This window comes from Triticum urartu, chromosome 6A (assembly GCF_056163025.1).
Source record: "Triticum urartu cultivar PI428250 chromosome 6A, HENAU_Tu73, whole genome shotgun sequence".
NCBI lineage: Eukaryota > Viridiplantae > Streptophyta > Magnoliopsida > Poales > Poaceae > Triticum > Triticum urartu.
In genome coordinates, this window is record NC_141878.1 from 472001318 (window position 1) to 472013831 (window position 12514).

Genomic DNA, 12514 nt, shown 5'->3' on the forward strand with positions numbered 1-12514 from the left:
GCCATCCCTAGACAGCATAATGGCTGTAAATGCTCGAAATGATTTGAGACATCATGCAAAATGGTGGCATAACCACTCAACAACACAATATCAAGGTTCCGAGATCAACTGTCAACACATAGAAGATAGTAGGAACTGAACTGGGGCTTGAACTCAACAATCCTAGGCAACTACGGTTTAGCAACACGTCATCCTGAGAGATAGAAGAGAAGCCTAGTTCTTAACCCCCGCAAAAAAGAAGAGGGAGACTCAGATCGGAAGGCATAGGATATAAGAAGTAAAAAGAGCCTTACGTTCCCTTCCACAATCAATTCCCCTACATAACTAAAGCATTTCTAGACACAACTTCGACCAGTATGGCTTGGTAATCCTACAGGTAGTCTGGCTCGGATACCAACGCTCTCAGCACCCCGATTCTAAGTCACATCGATCTAGCTGGTAACACCTCATATCACTTTGCGGCCTCACGCATGGTATTCCCACGGGTGTCGCCTTACCATGGCCCGGGACCGTTTGCGCCTTTTGGCTCAAGTATATGATAGTGTCACTAGCATCCATATGACAGAGAACCGGGCCGACATGGCTAGTCGTGAACCCAAAGCGGCACTAACCCATGGAGACAGGCATACATGAATCAACTTCGAGCATGTCGGTCAGCAGCGTGTGAATCCGGGCTATAGCACTGGGCTAACAGGACTCCGGTAAATCGGGCTGTAGCAGACTAGGCAGGACTCCGGATGTCACCGCGTGACATTTCCCCGAAGGGACAGACACAAGAACGAAGTGAAACACATGTCGGCCAGTCAAGTGTCCTGAGCAGTAGTGCTGGGCTAGCAGGACTCCGGTGAACCGGGCTGTAGCGGACTACTATGGCTCAAGGAAGCACTAGACTACATTTCCCCATAAGAGAGGCTGCCAAGGATAAACAACTAGATTGTCGGATCCCACACATACCAAGCATTTCAATCATACACACAATATGCTCGATATGTGTAAATACAACATGGCATCACAATAAGACTCTACGACTCAAGTATTTATTCATTAGGCTCCGAGGAGCGAGATATTACAAACATGGGTCTCATGACCAACAATCATAGCATACAAATCAAAGCACAAGAGGAAGCTTAACATGTCTGAGTACAGACATCTACAAATGAAAAAGGCTAAGAAGCCTGACTATCTACCAGATCCTGCCGAGGGCACAAGATCGTAGCTGAGGTATCAAGCTAAATGTCGAAGTCCACGCAGAACTACTAGCGAGACTGAAGTCTCTCTGCAAAACATAAATTAAGAAAACGTGAGTACAAAAGTACTCAGCAAGACTTACATCAGAACTAGCTACATATGCATCGGTATCAACAAGGGGGGGTGGTGGAGTTTAACTGCAGCAAGCCAGCTTTGACTCAGTGGCTAACCTGAACTACGACTGCAAGCAACTCTTTTGAGGTGGCGCACACGAGTCCACATATTCACCATTCAATACACCACTATGGATCCGCTCCCGTCTCCCTACGAGAAGGCCATCCATAGCACTCACACTTATCTTGCGATTTTTAGAGTATCCACTTTCACTTGTCTATGAACTGTTATAGGCAACCCAGAAGTCCTTTACCGCGGACACGGCTATTCGAATAGATCATTTATAACCCTGCAGGGGTGTACTTCTTCACACACGCTCTCGCCACCTACCACCATGTACACGTCGTGTATCTCGGCAACCTTCAAGCGGAAGCCTGGCGAGGGAGTCGGCCATGACCTGACTAACCACACAAGTCTCTAGTCCAGGTTTATCGCCTATTTGGGTTCCATCCGCGAGGAGATCCGGCCGGAGCTTCGCTCACAGCCCCAAACGATGTGTGCAGGGTTCCCGAGACACCAAACGGGCGCCTGGTACACCGTGCCACGGTGTATCTACCACATCATAGCCCACCCCTAGGGTCAGCGCTACGCACGGCCGCCAACACATATCCTACAAACACCAGAAACTAGTTGCAACTCTTGGACAGAGGACAAGGGCAGTTAATAAGTCGAGAGGGTCCATTGGTTTCGGGCCCAATGCGTGGTAGCAGCTGTTCATGGATCACAAACACAGAACTCAGTTCCTAAGAACGGTTTCAATGAGACAACCCACCATGTACTCCTACATGGCCTCTCACCGCTACCTTTACCAAATCGTGTTCACACACTTAGCTCACACAGAGTAGGACATGTTCATCACTGTTCCAATTCATCCCCGATGAATCAGACCTGACTCAACTCTAAGCAGTTGCAGGCATGACAAAAAGCATGAATGATTAGGCACATCAGGGCTCAAACAAGTCCTACCCATGCTAGTGGGTTTCATCTATTTACTGTGGCAATGACAGGTCATGCAGAGGATAAGGGGTTCAACTACCGCAGCAAGTAACAAATGAATCGTTGTTGTCCTAATGCAGTAAAAGAGAGAAGGAGCGAGAGAGTGGGATTGTATTGGAATGAACAAGGGGGTTTTGCTTGCCTGGCACTTCTGAAGATATTATAGCTCTTCATCGGTGTCATCGAACTCATCGTCAGGATACGCCTACCGAGAGGGGACAAGCACCGGCAATAGAGAAGAACACAATCGATGCAAATGCGACAATATGATGCATGATCATGACATGGCAATATGCTATGATTTGTGCTAATGCATCTAGCAACAATTTAAATGAAGTTCATATGAACCAAGGGTTCATATGCAAACTCCATAAGGGGTATTTAAAATGCCATTATCATGTTTTCACTCATGCAGGGGGTATAAGTTGGTTAAACATGCATGAAAATAGCATAAATGGATAGATTAGATTTTTCCGATAATTTTTCATATATAATTTATTTCATTTGGAGTTACGGTTGATTTTCTATGATTTTTAGAAGTTTAGGCAATTTTCTGGAATTTCCTGTAAAGAATAAATCCAGAAAAGAGTTATTGCATCAGCATGACATCACTGTGATGTCAGCGGTCAATGGGCGTGGTCCAGGTCAACCCTGACCAGTGGGACCCACTGGTCATTGGTTAGTTAACTAACAAAATTTAGTTAGTGTTAAACTAATACTAATCCTAGTTTAGTTAGTGGCCTGGGGCCCACATGTCAGTGAGCCAGGGGAGGTCAAACCCCTGGTCAGCTGGGTCAAACTCGCCGGAGTTGGCCCGCGTGTTGTCGCCGGTGACACCAGAGACGGCGGAGGGCGTCGGAAAAGCTCCTCCGGCAACCAAATTAGCGGCCGAGATGCTCTACATGACGAGGAGACTCGTCCGCGTCAAGTGGTGCTCACAGAAGCAGCTCTAGTGGCCTAAAACGACAGCAGTGGCGACTTGCGCGGTGGCCGGAGTTCGGGTGTTCGTGGAAACGGCGTTGCGGTGTGCAAACGAGTGCAGCGTGGCACTAGGGAGACTCTACGCGCGGCGGTGAGCATGTTGGGCGCACGCCCGGGACCAAATGTTCACCGGAACGTCACCGGCGTCGAGCGCAGGCGGCGGCGCGTTTCGACCGCGGCGGGGAACGGAGCTAGGGGACGAGGGCGAATGCTAAAGAAGAGGGGGAAAGAGAGGAGCTCACGGCGGAGTCAATGAGCAGGTCAGTAGCTCGGGGGAGGCGTCGGAGCGAGCGGGGCGGCGAGAACGATCTCCGGCGGGCGCGGTGAAGATGAGCTCGAAGACGACGTTGCCGAGCTCCCGTGGTTGAACGGGTTGGCGTAGACGATGCAGGAGTGGACGACGGTTCTTCTGGACGCATCGACAAGATGAGGGGTGGACGGTGGCTGTGGCTACGGCGAGCTGCGGCGACGGTGGCGTTCGGACATGCGCGTGAGAGAGAGACCGAGGGGGGGTTGCGTGCCGCCCTTAGCCAACTCCAGGCGGTCGACGGCAAGCAGGAGGTGGCGAGCTACGGGCGCGTGCGTCGGGCACACGCTCTGCGTCCGACTGGTGCGAGGTGGAAGACGCCTCTGCCCCTGGTGGGCTGGGCCGGCATACTGGGCCGCCAGGTAAGGGTTTTGTCTTTCCTGTGCTTTTCTAATTATGTTCTGTTTTCTATTTTGTAGGTTTGTTTTGAATTTGGTTCTGAAACCAATTCAATTTTTTTTGCTTCTGAAAATATTTTTAGGAGCTAACAGAATTAAACCAATGCTCAACAAAATATTTCAGAATTATTGGACCTATATTGATTTAATAGTAGATATAAATCCAATTCAAATAGCTATTGACTTAATTCAAATGCCCAAAATAAATGTTTCTGAGACACCAAAAATATTGGTTTGGGTTTTACTTCTTGCCAATATTTCCAGAGGATAACAGGAACATTTTCTTGGACTCATTTGATGAGATTTAAATGTTGGTTATTTTTAGAGGTCTTCTGAGGCTTTTGAAAATTCCTCAATTCAAATTTTATTTTGAATTTAAACATGATGCTCACATGAAGGGCTAGCCTAGCGCATACTAGAACTAGGGATGTGACAACATGTTGGCTATAAGATGGGCTGTAGATGACATGGCACTGGCTTATAGCCAGCAGCTGGCTATACTATTAACCATGCTCTTAGGGGTTTCTTGTAAGGAACAATGTGCGTACTACTAGCGACAAAAGGCGATTCTAGGTTGCATTGTACTCCAACGAGTACTACTAGTGGTCGCGGGAGTGTATACCTCGTTTTGTGGGTTCGATCCCGGCCGAACGCACGGCGGCCTTTTTTAAAAAAATAGTACTACTACACTTCGCTGCGAGCCAATATTTTACACGGGTAGTTTGAGTTTTGAAGTCAAACGGATGTGCGGCCCCACAATCTGGGTGCACTAGACATCCTAGCCACGTGAACGGGTTTTCCTTCCCACCATCCTATGGCTCGCGTGCTCGCCCTAGCCGCACCTCACATGCAGCTTCCAGCTAGTAGCATATTTAAACTAGCACCTCCCAATTAAGCCCGAGGAGCCGGAAAAGCCTGGCGGGGCATTGGGAACTGTGCAATATGGCTCTGTACGTAAAGTGCTCTACTACTACTCTATAGCTTGTGGCGTTGCATGCATGGACTTCACTCCATTATCGGCTCTACTATAAAAGAAATTCCTCTTGCCGTGTTTTTTTTGAAACGGAGGCAAAAGCTTTGTGTCATATCATTCATAAAGAAGGAACTACTAACAAAGTTCGACGAGATCCATTACACCTCCACAAATGGAAGTGAAAAGCCTAGTCTCGATGTATCAAATAACTCAAACGTTCTGCCCCCGCAGTAACCGTCGCTAATAAACAGGCTGCTAGTGTGTGCGTGAGAGGAGCGGCTGAGTAGGCCAGCTACGTGAGAGGAGCGGCTGAATAGAGCACCGAGAGTACCCACTAGGCCACTACGCAGGTGTACTTCCCCTGCATTGATAGTACAGCGATGGTTCTAGAGAACAGTAGTACCCTCCACTTCCAACTGTAGCTCCTTGGCCCTGAGATTCAAGAGTTCAAAACTGGTGCACTATACTAGACTAGACTAGAAGTACAGTACACCGCACTACTAGTTGAGAAAAGTAGTACTAGTACTGCTACAGTATGAGTATGTACTCCTCCGTCACATAATCTAAGACGTTTTTTGACACTAGTTGGCGTGTACAAAAAATGGCAAAAACATACCCAAAATTTCTTAATCCACGCCAAAAACTACTACCTAGTGCCAAAAATTTCTTACTAGTGCTATTATTTACAATATAATGCAATCCCATAACGTTCCATAATCCCTTTCTTTCAAAAAAATCTCTTCTGGAGAGAAGATTACTATCTCCACGCGAGCTTCTCATAGGCCAGCGCCACTGCATGCAGTCATGTGAGAGAGAGGGAGACATCCATGCAGCATGCAGAGAGAGGAGAACGCGGGCGGACAGCCAATGGGCTGCATGGGGCATTTATAGCTGCTAACTCCTCCCATCCATGTGCCAGGGGTATTTCCATCTAGAAAGCATGCAGCGAGCCCCTGCCTTGGTATCCGGGTCTGCTCTTATGCGTAGAGTAAAAAGAATCGGAGGGAGTACTAGTAGTAAATAATAGCCTCACCCCTTCGCTGAGGAACGATCTACAGTTGGAAGGGACGAGGCCCTGTGGTTACTACGCTCTTATCTCCTCCTTGCCAGTTCCCCTCCCCCCGAAGAGAAGGCAGTTCGTCGCTGCTCCCATGGATTCGCCAGGCGGTTCTCCTCCTCGTCGGGGCTGGGAGACCTTGGACGACGATCCCGTGGGAGAAATCGCACGCCGCTCCGACGTCCTCATCGCCGCAAGACTCGGTGCTTCCTGCACCAACTTTTTCAAGATGCTGCTTAAACAGGCCATGCTTGTTGGTCTTCCATGCATCCTCGAGGAGAAGGTTCTTCTATGGGACAATCCTTCAAACATTCCACCGCTCCCTGGCCATGGTTGCACGTTGACTCCACTAGAGTTGCCGACGTTGAGAGGTAGTCGGATTTTGTCCGATGAGCAGGTCAGTAATGGAGTTTGATCATGTAGTACTTAGTTATTCCATTTCCATCCCATAATTTCTCCGCTGCCCACCGTCTTATATATAGGTCTGGGTCGGTGCCAACGAAGATTGGCTTGCATACCTCCGGACGGATACCACCATCATTTTGCACAACATCCAGAGCAGTGCGGCCGTTCCGGTAGACCCCTTCTCCACCATTGGGATCGGCCTTCCGGACTGGCTGGGCAAGAATACGTATGATGATGCCTACATGAGATTAAAGAAGATAGCAATTGCGGACCCGCCGACAAAGCGACGCGGCTACGATGATTACTATCTCATCGTGGTGTTCGACATAAGGATTGCCATCAATGCAGGAGGCAGTAACGGCAGAGGCTGGCACATGTTGGCAGCGGCAGATTTGTACCCCTACACGTTCGAAGATGCCGTGCGCCATCTAGGCCGCATCTTCGCGGTGACAAGCCAGGGGACTTGTTTCATCTGGTTGACATCCTACGGTACGGGAGATTCCAAACGGAATGCACAAACCATCATTTGCATCCCTAACGGTACTCCATTATTTTGCAGGGACCAGTCATCCCCCGATCAAAATAAGATCGCCGATCCTGGATGTGCATTTGCATCCGCGATTCGGTCTAACCTGGAACCTTGTAGCCGACTTTGGCATATTGGGATCAACTATCTTAGCAGTCGTTACCCATGGTACCACTGATGTGCAACATGGTCACATAATCTACCACGATCGGACCTTCACCATCTACCCAGGTATTCCATTTTTTAACCCTCTCGCCTTCTCTTTCATTGTTGTACTAGTAGTATACTTTGTAGTACTAGTATTAGTACTTTTTACCTTGGAGGACGCGTATAGCTAGCTAGGCCCTTGAAGACTTGAACCCACTAGCTGCCATCATTTTTGTTTTTCCATGTCTTACTATCTCATCCATGTAGCCAAGAGTGGCTATATATAATAAGCCGGTTATTTTACTTCCTCTATACCGGAGTAGTACTATTTGCTGCACAGTATTACTGACCGCCACATTTGAGAACAACATTATTATGCATGGACCTTGACTATGTATGTCACCATGTGTCCAGATCTGGGATGCCGCGTGTACCAGATGAACGGCGCCGAGTTCGACCCCCGTGATGCTACGTCGGTGCCGAGGAACACTCTTGGAGAGTACTCGCTTTTCATCGGGGACAGCTACCCCATTGTGAAGCGGATGCCACCTTCCGTGCACGACACGGAAGGCCTGCCGTTCATCAAGCATGGTTGTGTCTTCAGTGCACATCGCCGTATGAACGACATGCTGGGACACGCTATCCCTGATTTATGCCGCTTCAGCTTGGATGAGTCTCCATCGTGTGGAACCGGACTAGAAAGCTGCGACAATGATTCCCATTGCCCACCGCTATGGATCGTGCCATCCATGAATAGCACCTGGGACTGGAACCTGGAGGAGGACATGTAGCCCATCTATAACGTGTAAGTGGAGTACGGTAATTGTGAACGGTAGCGCTGTGAATATATGTAGACTAGTCGTGCACAAATTTATCACATGAGTTGGAGATGAACTTGTGTGGCATACTGGCATTTGTCCTTTAGAATTTATTACTAGTAAATGTGTTATGTGTACGTGCAACTTGTGTGGTTGTTGCACGGGCTCCAACACGCTCTTTGAGAAGAAAAAAGGTGGCATAGCTTTGGATATACGTGACGTGGCGGCATCATACAGTAGCATCGTTCGCTATAGTTGTACTAGTACACTCCTGCTAGGACGACAACTCCTATAAAACCTTGCGCTTGGCTCTTTGCCTCTTCGGGAGGTTCAACAGTTCGTACTCGTGTGAACCTTGCACTTGGCTCTTCGCCTCTTCGGAAGGTCCAACAATGATGATACTACAGTACAATATGCTTCTGGCAATCTGACACCGATTGAATTGTTGCACATCCACCGCGAGGGCGAGGGAGAGGGAGAGGGCCTGTAGTCAAAACCCTCTCCTCGTCCTGCGAACCACCGCGCGCGTGGGCGAGGGAAAGGCGTAGTAAGCAAGCTTCTCCTCGTTCGGCGATTTTACGGGACACATCAAAGCAGTACTAGTACTAGTAGTTGTAGTCCATACTGCGTCCTTTCCGATTAATATGGCTTAATTTGAAACGAGAAAAATACACTGGCGGTCATCGTATGTAACAGTACGCTCTTTACGGTCACTATATATAGTTTTGCGGGGATTATGCGATCACTAGCTAGCTCATCATAGAGAATCGTATTTCACCCTACTGACCGGCCACATAGTCGACGTGGAACTTTGTTGACTGGTTAAATTGTCACCTGGTTTCTAGGTCCCACCTGTCAGTTGGCAGAGCAAAGAAATCAGTTAAACAAAACTTTATGCAGGCGCGACACGAGTCCAACCCTTGCGCACGAACCACCCTGGTTGTTTATGTGAGTGCATGCACGTGTCCTCCCTCGGTCTTCCAACAAAGAGTGTACTACATGATGTACATCTACACTTCCAATGTGTTTAGCCTTTAATCTAAATCGATATTGATTGACTAATGCACCAACTTGTGCTGTAGGTATAGGCTACATGTCTATCCTTAATTACAGCATGCAACGGCCTTCATTTAATCTTCTTATCTCAATGGTCGCATGCACACATAAGTTTGCTACTTTTGGGCGTTAATTATGCCCTGGTCAATGTGTAAATCTCTAAATGTACAGTCTTTCACGGACGTAGGGAGTAGGTTGAGCACTTGAGCATGAGTGTGTGTGTTGCGTCGTGTGCTGTGTGCCGCATGGGTACGTGAGTGTTGCATGCGTCCATGTGTACGTGTGAGTGTTGCATGTTGCATGCATGCATGGGGCTTACTCCCTCCCATTGACATGTTCATATTTCAAGCTTCCTTTGTTCCCTCCATATGGTGATACTCCCTCTGTTCCCAAATAGTACGAAGTAAAAGCCTCCCTCTGTTCCCAAATACGGAGTATTTGTCTTTCTACAGATTTCAACAAGTGACTAGGTACGGAGCAAAATGAGTGAAGTGAGTGTAGAGGCATAGGGATACTGTAGAAAGGAAGTCCTCACGATCCATTTATTCCCCGTCTCGGTTAGAGAGAACTATTCAACTAGTCTCTTCTTCCTCCTCCTCTCTTCTTCTTCCTCCTCTCTTCCCCATCGTCGGCCGCACACCATTTACCCCCGCTCACTGCTCGCCCGCCCGCGCCATCTTCCTTGGTAGCTTGCGCGTACCATACCCCCCCCCCCGCTCACTGCTCGGCCACACGAGGAGAAGCTTCTTCGCTCGCCCGCCCGAATCCACTTCCCCGCTGGCTCGCAGGCACCGAAAACCCCAATGGTAGAACCGACTGACACGCAGAGCCGCGATTGGAATTCCCTCCCTGATGATCTCTTGGAGCAGATTTGTAGTCGTATGGACCTACTCAGCATTGTCCGTCTGGCCGCATGCTCAGTGTCTTTGTACCATCTACTCGTCTGCAACCGGCCGGCTCTTTTCAAGACACCCTGCTTGCTGATGCCCGATCCTCGCAGGTGGCACAGACACCGACTTGACGATCCTACGGAGGTTGTCGTGGTGCCCCTCGACATGCTACCACTACCCATTGTAACACCCTGATAATCATGGTACAGTAAACTCCTGTTAATGACTGTCAAGTCATCACAATTATTTTGCTAATCATCACTTTGTTCCAAATCAACTTCATATTCATATTCAATTTGCATGTCAAATTATTTTTCTTCAAAAATAAAACAAAAATGTTGGTTGGGTTACAAATATTCACCGAGTTATCATGTAGAAACCAACATCATTTGACTCATAGATAAATTCCTAGGATTTAATAAATGGTCCAACAACATTAAAATAAGCCTTTTTAATTTTAAACAATTGGTCTAAATTTTCAAAATTCTCTAAAACTTTTTGTGCAGCCTTAGCATAACACTGTGTATTTATGTGCCAAGCTTCAGCTACCTCTAAGATCATTTGCTGCTAAAAGTAAATGCCAAATAATTAAATAACATACATAAAAAAGGAAAGAGCTAGGCAGACTGGGCTCTAGTCCACAGTGGACAGCCAAACCCACCCCACCTCTTCTCCCTTCTCGCTACAGGAGCAGAGGGGAACCGTGACGTCCATCCGCCGGCGATGGCCGTGCGTGGCGGCCATCCACGCCCACCTAGCCGCCTACAAAACCTCCCTCGTGACCCCCTGGCCGAACCCTAGCGCCTCCCCACTTTCCCTCCCCTCGCGCCGCTTTGCTCTCCCCCACACCAACCCGACGCCATCGCCACTGTGTCGTCATCGCCGTCGCGGCCACCGACCTCCCCGGCGCCCAGGAGTACATCCAGGGGTTGCGCCGTCCTCGTGTGCGTCGATTTCGGGCACCCGTTCGACAGGAGCCACACCGCATCACCACCCACTCGTCTTCTTCAACCTCGGAACGCCTGACGCCTTCGTCAAATCCATTGTCGTCAAGCCCTTCTCGGCCTCTCCGAGCGCACCATCTACCCCGTGGTGAGCATCTCCCTCGATTCCCCCCTTTTCCCCTTCGAATCGGCGTTGTAGACCCGCGCCCACCCGAGGCTGCCATGGCCGGACCTCGCCGTAGCCGCACCCATGCTCCAACGTGCGCCTGCCCCAGCCACCCCGCACGCCCACGGCCCCCTGCAGCCACCCACACACCGCGCCTACTGGATGCGCGCGCCCGTAGCCGCCCCATGCCCTGTCGCCTGCAGCTGCTCTTGCCGTTGCGCTGCAACTGCTGCTTCACGCCGCTGCTATCGACTGCCTGCTGTTGCGTTACGCAGCTGCCACTTGCCCTGCGCCCTACCGCGCATGTGCCGGTCGCAGCCTCGCCGCGCCCGCCTGCGCCGCTTCCCGTCGCCGTCCTGAACCCCCGGCCGCTCCCGTGCGAGCTACTGGCCATGGCTGGTCGTAGTCGTCGTGCGTTTGTGCGTGTGTGCACAGCCACAGTGAGGCCGGCTGGGCTCTGTCCACTAAGGCCGGCCCATTCTAATTAGCTAGTACTAATTAGGTTAGTTAGGTGCTAATTAGCCTAATGGCCCAATGACAGTGGGGCCGCATCTAAATAACCTTTTCTTTTAACTACGGTCAATGACATATGGGACCCACAGCATTGTTTGCTTTTGACCGAGTCAACACTTTGACTGTTGACTGCTGAGTCAGCACCCCTCTGGCCCCACATGTAATAGACTTGGCCAGAGTAGTACTAGGTGACATACGCGTTCTGTTTTTTTCTCGAATTTAATTTAATTCCAGAAATTTCAGAATATCATTTAAAACTTTAAAAATTAATATAAAATAATCCGTAACTCGGATGAAAAAGTTTTATATATGAAAGTTGCTCAGAAAAATGAGACGAACCCGAATACGCTACCCACATACATGTCAGATGCCTCTAACTATCTGAACATGGAACTTTCCCCCTCCGGTCATCTGTCTGACACAGGTCCGGAACCGAGAAAATATTCCCGGTTGAATCCCCCCTTCACCTATATCGTGTAGCCATACGTTAGGTCACACCCGGCACCGCTTTTTGACATGTTATGCTTTGTGGTGCTATGTTGCTTTATATTTACTGTTTCTTCCCCCTCTTCTCTCCGGTAGACCCCGAGACCGATGTCGCCCCTATGATCGACTACGTCGACGACGACCCCTCCTTGCCAGAGCAACCAGGCAAGCCCCCCCTTTGATCATCCCGATATCGCCCATTCCATTCTCTCATGCTTGCATTAGATTTTGCTACTGTAATTGATTGCTCCTATTCTGATGCATAGCCTGTTTATTGTAACCTGCTGTTGTTACGTACCTGCTTATCCTAAACTGCTTAGTATAGGTTGGTTAGTGATCCATCAGTGACCCCCCCCCCACCTTGTCCTTGTTTCCCCTGCTTCATCATCGAAGACCCGATCAATGGGATCGAAGACCAGGCCCTGACACCACGCATCACATTCCCCTTAGTTGCTCGACACTACTGTGTTACTATCGAGTGCCGGGGTG